The sequence below is a fragment of the Phyllostomus hastatus genome, unplaced genomic scaffold, assembly GCF_019186645.2.
Source record: "Phyllostomus hastatus isolate PE091 unplaced genomic scaffold, TTU_PhHast_1.1 phas_contig_40, whole genome shotgun sequence".
Taxonomy (NCBI): domain Eukaryota; kingdom Metazoa; phylum Chordata; class Mammalia; order Chiroptera; family Phyllostomidae; genus Phyllostomus; species Phyllostomus hastatus.
The window spans coordinates 58,681,845-58,693,932 of NW_025333872.1; positions in this window are offsets into that span (position 1 = coordinate 58,681,845).

Consider the following 12,088-nt stretch of genomic DNA (forward strand, 5'->3'; position numbering starts at 1 on the left):
GAGGCTGCAAAACATCCTCCAATGCAAATGATAGCTTTCTGCAAAGAATTATCCAGTCCAAAATGACCAGAAAACTGAAATTGAGAAACCCTGATGTTATACAACATAGATGTTAATGTAGCGACTTTTTTTAAAGATTTTATTTTATTTTTTTTAAAGAGAGGGGAAGGGAGGGAGAAAGAGAGGAAGAGAAACATCAATGTCGATGTTCAAGAGAAGCATCTATCAGTTGCCTCTCAATCCCACCCCCAAACTGGGGACTTGGCCCACAACCCAGGCAGGTGCTCTGACAGGGAATCAAACTGGCAACCTTTCGGTCTGCAGGACAGCATTCAACCCACTGAGCCAACTTTTAATTCCAGACTGTCCAGAGAGAAAATAGGCTGACAGTCAAGGATCCTCACCTCCACTAAGTAGTTATTTCTGCTCCATGATGTGAAGTACTCAGCCTGAATTAAAGTAATCAGATTTAGGGAGGAATAGAACTGGAATTTCTGGCATTAATATCTGCCTTTACCCCACCTATGCCCATCATCATTTCCCCATGTGGTGCATGTTCATCGTGGAAAATGCACACAAGCAACAGAAGATATTGGCAGTCGTTTGCACAGTGTGATTTAGAGACAGCCACCCTCTCGGACATTTTTCTATGCATATACATTGTTTGCAAAAATGAGATCATATTCTTATGATGTCTAGAATTTCCTTTAAAAAATCCAGTTGGGAGGTAAGAGATAACTTGGGGAATAAATGAAGCAAGAATGGCTGAGTTTATCATTGTTATAGCTGTGTGATGGGGTCACAACTCTCTATTGTTGTGTTTGAAATATTTCATAATAAAAATGCCATTAAACAGTAGCTTATTGGCCTACATTAATTTTTTATTGTAGCAACATTGGTTTACAACATTATATAAGTTTCAGGTGTACAATGTTGTAATTTGACATCTGTATATTCCATACCATGCTCACCACCAAAAGTCAAATTTCCATTCATTACTATGCAATTGACTCTCTTTACCCATTTGGCCCTCCCTCCAACCCCCTTCCCATCTGGTAGCTACCAATCTGTTGTCTCCCTCTATGAGTTTGTTTTCGTTTTGTTTTGTTTGTTCATTTGGGGTTTTTTCCACACATGAGTAAAATCATAGGGTATTTGTCTTTCTCCAACTTATTTCCCTTAACATAATACCCTCAAGATCCATCCATATTATTGCAAATGGCAAGATTTCATCTTTTTTTTTGGCTAAGTAGTATTCCATTGTGTATATGAGTGTATTCCATGTCTTCTTTATCCATTCACTTGTTGACGGACACTTAGGTTACTTCCATGTCTTGGCTATTGTAAATGGTGCTGCAATGAACATGGGGGTACACATAACTTTTCAAATTAGTGTTTAGATAAATACACACAAGTGGAATTACTAGATCATATATATTAGTTCTATTGTTAATTTTTTTGAGAAACCTCCATACTGTTTTCCATACTGGCTATACCAATTTACACTCCCACCAGCAGTATATGAGGGCTCCTGTTTCTCTGCATCCTTTCAAACACTTGTTATTTCTTTTATTTTTATGAAGGCCATTCCAACAGGTGTGAAGTGATATCCCATCATGCTTTTGATGTCCATTTCCTTAATAACTAGTGATGTTAACACCTTTCATGTACCTTCTATGGCATTTTTAATGGCTACATTTACCATGATTTAACCAATCTTCCACTGTTAAATGGTTAGATCATTGCCAAGTTTCATTTTATAAACAATGCTGTGATGGACATCTTTTAGCTCAACCTGATAGGTCAGATGTGGACTGTGAGCGAAAGAAAGCAGTCAAGGATGATACCAAGGTTTTTCCAGAGTATTGGAAGAATGAAGTTGCCATTAACTGAGAAGGAAAGGACTCAATTAAAAATGATTTGGGGTGGAAAATTAAGAGCAATTTTGGTGGTCTTGTTAAGTTTGGGACTCCATCCAAGCTCGGGAAGATGTCCAAGTGGAGATGTCAAATAGGCAGTTGTGTTGAAAAGACTGGAATTCAGGAGAGCAGTGAAGGCTGGAAACATACACTCGGTCATCAGCACGTTGACGTTTAGTGAGGCAGGGGAGAAACATTTGAGGACTTAGCCCTGGGTCCCCCAATATAAAGTCAGGAAGTTGAGGAGTAACTTCCCTTACTCTACTTCCTTTGCTGTACTGGAAACCGAGTGAAGAAGGTGTTTCTTGAAGGGACTGAGAGGTCTAATAAAATGTGGCCTGAAAATTGCCCAGGATGTTTGGTGACACGAGGCCTTGTTCATTATCTGTCCCTACTAGAACGTAAATTCCATGAGGTCAGGACTTCGTCTGCCTTGATAATTGCTGTACCCCTAGTTCCTAGAATAGTACTGGCATGCATATTGTATTCAATAAATAATTGTTGAATTGAAGAGTGAAAAATGAATCAAACCTGTGTGCATTCATTATTTCATTATGTTAAATTTTAAGAGTAGAATCACTAAGTTAAAGCAAAATTATAGGTCTTTTGTTGTGAAGTGCTATTATTAATTTTTAATGCATAAAAAATGCTGTATTACTTTCATTTAAAGACCATCAAATATTCCTTTGTTTTCAGTGGGAAACCTCAAAGGAGAGCTTGAGCCAGCCTCTGACAGGCAGATAAACGAGCAGTTTATTTTTAGTTTCCCCTGCTCCTTCTATCACTACACTTGAACTCTCCTCAAATGCCCACCCCAAACTGCATCCCACACGGGATTAGTGTTCACTTGACTGTCAATTAGTTTCCTCCTCCCCACCCTGAGGATGTAGCTAAATATTAAGATACTAGATCAACATCACTTAAGGCCCCATCAGAAATATCCATGTTAAAGGAAGAACTTGCCAAGATGAAAATTTTCAAGACCTAGAACAAAGTTATATTAGAATGACAGACACCGGACCCACTATTTGTGGCTGGGAGCCCTGCCTAAAATCACACTACTGCCTAGTCCACAACCTAATAAAGCTGTCTCTGGGCTGGTTTTGTGGAAAATGCCTGGGGAATGGCTTAATGCCCTGGCCTGCTTGGGAAAGAGAGCTTGAGCCTTTCTTGCCTCTTTTGAATCCCTAACACAGAGTTCTTCATCCGGTGACTAGCATTTACTTTATCCTTCCTCTAAACAGACAGTTTTTCAAGCATAAGGATGGGGTCTTACTCACCTATGGACCCCCTGCAATGCCTTACGTGAATGGGCCTCTCTCATGTCTCTGGAACTGTGGACAAGCAACAGATATCACACTCAACCCTACGGAGATCAGACACCAGAGAGCACATTTATTGCAGCAACCCTGCTGTTCATCCATCCTAACCAACAAAGAACCATACTCAAACCTGTGATGCCTCACAAGTAACATCTCCAACCTGGTCCATTTTTTCCCTCAAGGAATAGGTGAAGAATTGGAGAATGCCCCATACAAGCCATTGGGGAAAAGAACTAAGGTGAAAGAGGTGGGTGGGTATCCGGGGAGCAGCTGTGGCAGCTGGTAGCTCCAGAAAGTTCCTAGAAGATGCATCTCTCTCCCTCTCTCCCTCTCTCCCTCTCTCTCTCTCTCTCTCTCTCTCTCTCTCTCTCTCTCTCTCTCTCTTTCACACACACACACACACACACACACACACACACTTACTTTCCTGGATTCTGAAAAGACCTCTGAGGCATTTTAGATAGGCTTATCCACACACATTAACTCCCACGATGAGAAATTCTTGGGTTTTATGACAGTAAAATAGTTTAGGTTAAGAATGAGCAAAACACTGCCCAGTCCGCAGGACCACCTATGGAGCACTCCCCTCCCTCCCAGTCAGCGCATCTGATCACCATGACACATGCCAGAAATAATCTCCCAGCTACAGACCACTTTGAAGTCAAAGGCATTCCTGGTTGAAATTTTCCCAAAGTCAAGGGCTTAAAAACCCTTTTAAGGTCAGAAAAGATCACCAGGAAACTGACAGGATAAAGTGAAGCACAGCATGCCCAAGGGCAGAAATCTCAAGGCGCTGTCATTGCAGCTTAGCTTGTGAATATATTAAAAATCCTGAGGTCAAAAGCCATTTTACTTTCTCATCGCATCACTGCTCCAACCCTAGGGAAAGCATAATAACCACATTATTTTCAGATCATAACCAGGGGCTCTCAAGCTTAAGTGTGCATGGGAACCACCTGGGGAGTTATGTAAATGTAGGTTCAGAAGCCCCACCTCCAGAGATTAAGTCAGAGGTGAGTCCCCAAGATCTTTATCTGAGTAAGTTCCAACGTGTAGAAGCCTTGGCACAGAGGTGCCCCAGCCACGGTGATGGCTGTGGGGCGGGGAATGCAGGAAGCGGTTATTACAGGGTGTTTGTGTGTCCATCCATGGATGGCTGCACATGTTCTCTCTCAATCCTCTAAATGTAGTTGCTAACAAAGTTTTAGGCATGAACAAGGGGTTCCCATATTCAAAAGTTCAGGAGCCCCCTTGACGCCCATTCTTTTCTCCCTCGTGACTACTGATGGAAAGGCGAAGGGACTTCAAAGAGAAGAGACTCCTTCCTCTCTCCCCCTCTTCCTTCTTCCCTTCCTACCTTCCTTGCTCCCTCCCTCCCTCCCCTGTTTGCTCTGGGACTTTCCAGAGCTCTTGAATGAAGTAGAAGGGAGCTGGGGTCATCCACAGTATATTGTGCAGCCAGAGTTGTCCCAGGCTTACTCTAAGTACGGCCATAGTGCTACACAGAGATCTGATCAGATCACTGGGGAGGACTAAGGAGGAGCTGTAGGAGGAGGTTGCCCAATTAAACGCTTAACAGTCTAGGACAGCGTTTGCCTCCAGAGAGCATGGAATTATGGGCAAGAAGATCTGACATAAAAGGAGGGCAGAGACTGACTCTCAGCTCTCTTCCTTGCAGACGCCTGGATGGTTGTGCTGCAGCTGCCTGCGGATGTTATTTTGGATGGTCGAAAGGAACTCTGGGCACAGCCTGTGATGGGGCTGGCCTGGCAGGGGGTGGCAGGGTTATTCTTTGGGTGTTTTAGAGGGAACAGGCTCTGAGGCAGAAGCCTACCATTCTTCCAAAGTTGTATACCTTTTGTATTTTATGTTGTTTTAGTTTGTAAACTAAAAGTTTAGTCTCAATTGATAGGCTTAAGTGATTAAAGCTATAACTAAAGAGTTAAAGGTTTTAGCCTTAACTGATAGGCTTAAGTGGCTAATGAGTGAGAAGAGCTGCTATTCCAAAATTACATAGCTTTTGAATAAAGACTCCTTTCCTTTATCACCAAACCTCTGCCTTTGGAATTTTGCCTGGAGGGTGGTGGCAGGCAGCAGGACCCCACCTGCTGTTTGGTAACAGCCACACCTTGAAATCTGCAACATCCTGTGTTGACACCCTTCAGGGCCAATTAGGTCCATGGTATTCGTTCAGACGGAAAAACATTCACAGAGCCATTGGGATGTCTGGCCTGCCTTTATTCACGGGTGGGTGAGCTCTGCACGCTGCAAGCTATGTGTCTCTCTGCATGTCTCATGTCGTGGACCTTGCTCCCCAGTGTGGCACCCAGCGTGGCCCTTGCATGTGTCTCCCACCACCATCACCCCAACAGGGAGTCCCTACCTGTTTAAGTACTAGAGTGGAACAAAGCCAGAAAACTGCCAGAACATTACATAACATAACAGAACATAGCTCTGTGCATGCGAGCCCACTTCATGTTATAGGAACGGTTTATTGGACCCAGTCTCAAGGCTAAGAGAGCACTAGTTCCCCCCCAAGGCTGTGGGAACACTGCTCCCCTAGTTACCCAGATACCTGGGCAAAGAAGCCAGACTGCCTCCACTTACCCTACACAGCCTCTCTGGGAGACAGTGCCCTTCCACTCACTGTGGGACCCCCGAGAAGTCTGGGAGACGTAGACTCGGGAAAGCAGACTAAGGAAACTAAGGCGAAAGGTCAGCCGAAACAGAAGACCAGAGTCTCAGCTTGGCTTCTCTCCATTCAGCTGCTCACTGGCCGTGTGGCCTTCACCAACCTCTCTGTGCCTCAGTTTCCTCCTGTATAAACTAGAGACAGTAACAACAACTTTCTCATAGGGCTTTTGTGGTCATTGAAAGAGGTAATGTATTCGAAGACGCAGTGTGGGTGTTGGTGTCGTTCTTCTGGCCCAGAGCAAGTGCTGTCACATGTGATGTGTGGTTACTGGTATGCACAAGAGAAAAGACGTTTGTTTTAATTTCGCCCTGGTTTCGATTCCTCTTACCCTCAGGCTGAATCGTCTGTTGGGGCTTGGGCTGAGTGGGTCTTCACTCCACTGACATAAGAGGGGAAATGAAAACCATGGCTCCACTTTGGTGTTGCTGCTGAGCCCACAGTCTGTCTTTTAGAATCACTGCACGCCAGGGCCTCTCTCACTACGGTTTCCACTGTTACTACGGGAAGCACACTGATCCGACTTAGCCAGAGGGTCTTTTCCTTGTCCCTTCGATCGATTGGCAGTACTCTGAACCGTGCCCTTCTCCCCTGCCATTCTGATTTCTATGGTTTGGGTGCCGTGCAGCCACACCACTTTCCTCCCAGTTACCTTTCTCAGCCTGTTTGCTCCGCTCACTTTTACACTTTGTCTCTAAAGCAGGCTCTGCACACTGCGCTGGCTCCAGCACCTGTGATTCCCTGGAACCCGCCCCTCAGAATAACAGCCACAGCCTGATCACTGGACTATGAATTTGCACCCTGCATGTAAGACACATACCCAAATGCAGAGCACTCATCCCTAACACCTCCGGGAATGTTCATTCTGCAGAAGGAGAATTTCCAGAGAGCAGACTCCTCCCAGAGGGGATAGAGGCCAGGAGCTCTCCCTCCTCACCCCCTTCCTCAGTAGCTTAGGGGGTTGCTCAGAGAGGGAGAGGAACCCTGTCTTGAAGGAATGCGGCCGTTGCTGGGAGAGAGGCAGGAGAAACGGCTCCCTGTCACAAAGGGCGGCCGGGAGGAAGGCAGCTGTAGGCCAGACGGCAGAAGAGCGGAGCCCAGTTTTGGTGTCTGGCTAATATTGTGTAGCTGCCATTAGGTGCTTTGACTGAAAAGTATGAGATCACTGGAACAGGCTTTTAATAGCTGCAGTTCTTATTGTAATGTCTTTGTGGGTTTTTAATTCAGCCTTTAGTGTGGGGAAATTGTATGTAAAAATCAGGAAACAAATCCCCATTATTGACAGAACTTCCGCCGATCAGGAACCGCAGCATGTAACTGCCTCTGAGCGGTTGTTTACCAGCCTCAGTCCCACAGCAGATACAGGGATGGGGGGACATGGGTGGTGACGCATTTATTTTTGGCTCCCATGTGGTAACCAGCTTCTGGCAGGGAGAGGAGCTTGGGGGAAATGTGTGCAACTGCGGATTTCAAGAACCCTGCGATACTGGACTTGGCATACAGAGACCCAGCCTTCAGGTGCCCTACATGCCAGCCGGCCTCTCCACTGGCGATACCCCAAACACCGCTGCACTCTCCTGCCTCTGGACCTTTGCTCGTGTATTCCTCCCGCCTCGAAGGAGCAATAGCACCCTGCCCCAGAGGTGAGAAGATCTGGGCAGGTTTGAAAAGAGCAAGCTGAGCAGTTTGGATTGTATTTAATGGCTAATGGGCAGTCATTGATGGTTTTTTTGAGCAGAAAGCACTGGTATGGATTCCAGGTTGAGCCTGCTCCAGACCTTCACAGACCTGGAGAGTGCAGATTATGTCACTGCCCCACCCCCACCTCACGTACTTCAGAGTAAAAACAGTAGCAAACAGTAAAACACAAAACATCAGCTATATTCACGTTGGAAAAGCTTGATTCTACATCTTCTGAATGTAAAATTCTGAAGGCAAAAAGAGGATTCTTTTCCAGGTCTTTCTCTCCTCCTCACCACTCAGGACTGACACAGATCTTTTTCTTTACTGTTGAACATTCTCCCGGAGATGGACTCGATTTTATAAGGTTTGAACACAGAGGTCCAACAAAATAAAGTGGTCATTGCCCATCTACGCATTTTCTTCACCCAAAATTAGATAGGGGTGTACACAGCACCATTGTTTCAGGATAAACCCCCTCACGTTTGCTGCGGCCTCACAGAAGGCACTGAGAATAGCCTCGCAGCGCCGCTTCGGTGCATCTGATGTGTCTTGAAACCTTTAAAAGCTCCACTAGTGAAATTTTAAGGGAGTCTTCCTTTTGTATAGTGTATTAGGTTAGAGGCCTCCTGAGTTTGGAAGACAATAATGAAAACAGTTTGCAAAGCACACAGTCGTGTTCAGATTCAGTTTCAGCATGGGGGGAAATGATGAGCACTGGAGACCACATAGGACAAAATTCTTCATTCTGCCTGTCAATTTCACAAAGGGTCCTTTAAAAAAACAATTAAGCTAAATAACTGTCTTGTGGATAAGAAATAAAAATCAAAACTAAATCCACAGCCTGTCACAATCAGAGGAACCCTCTCTAACACAGAGGTCTTCACCTCTGCGTGGACCGCCGTGCTGCAACAAAACACAGCTCTTTCTCTGCAGCACGCTTCAAATCCCATGTGAAACAAAGGGGAGAAGTTCCATTATTTTTCGGGCTTTAACATCTCAGGATAAATTGGCTATTCATCTATTATTTATCTGCCATTGTTAGAAATTAAGTCTTTGTTACTGAAAGGGGAAACTTAGCTGGCTGGGCAGGTCAATAGAATTATTTCTCTTCTCAGACAATAGAGGGTAGGAATATAATGATTAGCAATGTCTTTTTTAAAAAGTCTTCCTTTCATTAGTATTTCATGATCCAGAAAAAGGCTTTTTGAATTTATGAAAAAAAGACAGCTCCTAAGGTTCAACAGCTTTGTGTATCAGAGAAATTTTCTGCAACCCTGAAACCTAAGTACCTACCAAAAAAAAAAAAAGCATATTCTTTGCACAATCTACACTCAGATCCACAGGAAAGCCTTCATAATTAACGCTCTTTGACTCCGTGTAGGGCAATGCTAAGCCCTGCGTTACTGCACTGAGGGCTGTCAATGGCTGGAAGATCAGGGAGAGAGGGAAGAGCTCCGACCACAGACAGCGCTCCAGCACTAGGAGCAGCAGCTCTGCTCTGAGTAGGCAGACTGCGCCGACTGGCTTCACGCTTTGGCCCCACGTGGTTTTTTTGGAAACTACTTGTCACGAAATTTTATGATCTGTTAAAAAAAAGTGTAAGAACATTCCTTCTTACCTACCTTACAAGGACGGTGGAAAGACTATAATTAGACAGTTGTGAAATGCTTCAAATTCTCCTAGGAAAGCCTGCAGAAAAGCTTTGTGGATAAACACGTGCACTGGAACTCCAGAATGGTGAGAATGCCCCCATCTCACAGCCTTCTCCCGTTAAAAGCCCAGGGTTCTGCTGACCAAGCAGTCAGTTCCCTCGCCCCTGAATAGCTCTTTAAAATCATTTTACTTGAAGCCCCAAAGTATTTCATACATGAGTGACAAAAAGAAAAAAGAACTGCACCGCCTATCCAAACCCTTCCTGGATTAGTCAGAAGAGAAATTCCAGCAGCCATGCCTTGTTTAGGAGAGAAATATTCCCATCATCCCCGCCCTTTCTATCTTCAAAACACATTTTCCTTTGTCTCCTTCTAAGTGCAAGAACTAGCAAATGCACTGCCTACTGTTTACAATCAGTACATATCACCATACTCTGTTCTTTCACTTAAGCCGTAATGGGAAAAGCATGGCCCACCCTCAGAAAAACTGTGTCTTAATACCTCCGTGCTCTGCACATCAAACCTCAGCAACAAACACTTCCACCTCCAACAAAGACAAAACATTTGTGTGTTTCCCAAACATTCCCACCTTTTACTCCACCACCCTGCCCATCCCCAGTGCTACATTATCAGAATCAACTTTCATCTAAGACCTGATACACATTCACATTAAGTTGTAAGTCACTAGTATCTGCTGAAGCAGATACGCCTTCCTAAATATTTTCACTTCATATGCCTCTCCTTTTCGGACTCTGACATACCTTCTCTTCCCACAACCTATGCCCAGTGAACATAGCAGAAGGGAAATTTCATTACTGTTTTTTTTTTTAAATCTGTATATACATCAAACTAAGAAGCTTCTGCAAGGCTAAAGAAAACACCAACAAAATGGAAAGGGAACCAACCGTATGGGAAAACATATTTGCCAATGATACCTCAGACAAGGATTTGATCTCCAAAATATATAAAGAACTCACACCATGCCACACCAGGAAGACAAACAATCCAATTAAAAAATAGGCAAAGGACCTGAACAGACACTTCTCCAAGGAGGACAGACAGAAGGCCCAGAGACATATGAAAAAATGCTCAGCATCACTAGCCATCAGAGAGATGCAAATTAAAACCACAATGAGACACCAGTCAGAATGGCCATCATAAACAAAGCAACAAACAACAAATACTGGCGAGGTTGTGGAGAAAAAGGAACCCTAGTACACTGTTGGTGGAATGCAGACTGGTGTAGCCACTGAGGAAAACAGGATGGAATTTCCTCAAAAAAGTAAAAAATGGAACTGCCTTTTGACCTGGCAATTCCACTGCTGGAATTATTACCCTAAGAACCCTAAAACACTAATTCAAAAGAACCTATACACCCTAGTGTTCATAGAAGTGTTATCTGCAGTAACCAAGTGCTGGAAATAGCTTAAGAGCCCATCAGTAAGTGAGTGGATCAAAAAACTATGGTACATTTACATGATTGAATACTATGCAGCAGAAACAAAGAAGGAGCTCCTACCCTTCACAACAGCATGGATGGAACTGGAGAGCATTATGCTAAGCGAAATAAGCCAGGTGGTAAAAGACAAATACCATGTGATCTCACCCGTAAGAGGAACATAATCAACAAAAACAAACAAATGAGCAAAATAGAACCAGAGACCTAGAAATAAAGAACAAACTGACAGTGACCAGAGGGGAGAAGGAAGGGTGATAATGGGAAAGAAGAGAAAGGGACAAGCAATGGAACATGAATAGAGAAACCATGGGCACAGACAAAGGGGGAGATTGACTGTGGGAGTAGGGAGGATGGGGTTGGGGTGAGCAGGGGGAAAAAGGTGGGACAACTGTAACTGAACAACAATAAATTTATATATATATAAAAAGTTTAAAAACCTGTATATAATAACAGAGGTGTGATGTGCATAGGAACAGTTTGGATAATGAAAAATAAAAGGACTTGGGTTAAAGAAAGGAAATCCTAAGAGTGGAATTTCAGCTGAAATTTGAAGGCAGGGAACCCAGGCAGCAGAGGGCATCCCCCGATGCTCCTCCGGCACCTGGTGTGGTGGGTATATAGCATTCAGTTGCAGATAACAGATGCTACGTTTACGTTAATGTAAGCCGAAAAGTACTTATTTCCCAGTATTTGTGGCTGCCTAATCAGGGAAAAGTAGAGGAAGAGGTAGGTGCTGACTGAGCGTGTGTTGGGGAAGCAGCTGCCCCTACTGTCAACTGCAGCAGCTGCGGAGCCACAAGGTGTTGCCGCCACCCACTCCAGCGGTGTGGGGGTTTCTGGCCCCGCCTCTTTCCACACTTTGCTCCGTTCCAGGCCCACGCTTCATGCAGATGCATCAGTCCAAAGGAGCCTAAGCCACAAGTGGAACCCTAGCTGAAAGAGAGTATAGGAAATAGAGTTTTTACTTTTCAAGACTCTGCAGCACATGCAGAAAGGCACATTGTAAAGAGAAATGTGCTGAGCAATTCACAGAACCTACTCTTGTATTCCTAATGAGGGAAGTTCCAGTAAAACTGAAGACCAATCTGGAAGTAAAATACCTTTATTATAACTATTCCATGAAACATTTTTTGTGTGTTTTCCAGTTTTCCTAGTCTCTGTTTTAAAAAAGCTAAATGCAATTTACTTTTTCTCAATGACCCAAAATTATAGCCATAAATATTAATTACCGTGCAGCAAAGAGCAGCATACGTACAGTATATACACACATATACACTCATATGTGTACATATGTACATTAAATGCATTCATAACAAAATAAGGAGGAATACAGTCTTTGTTCCTATAACTGGTCACAAGGT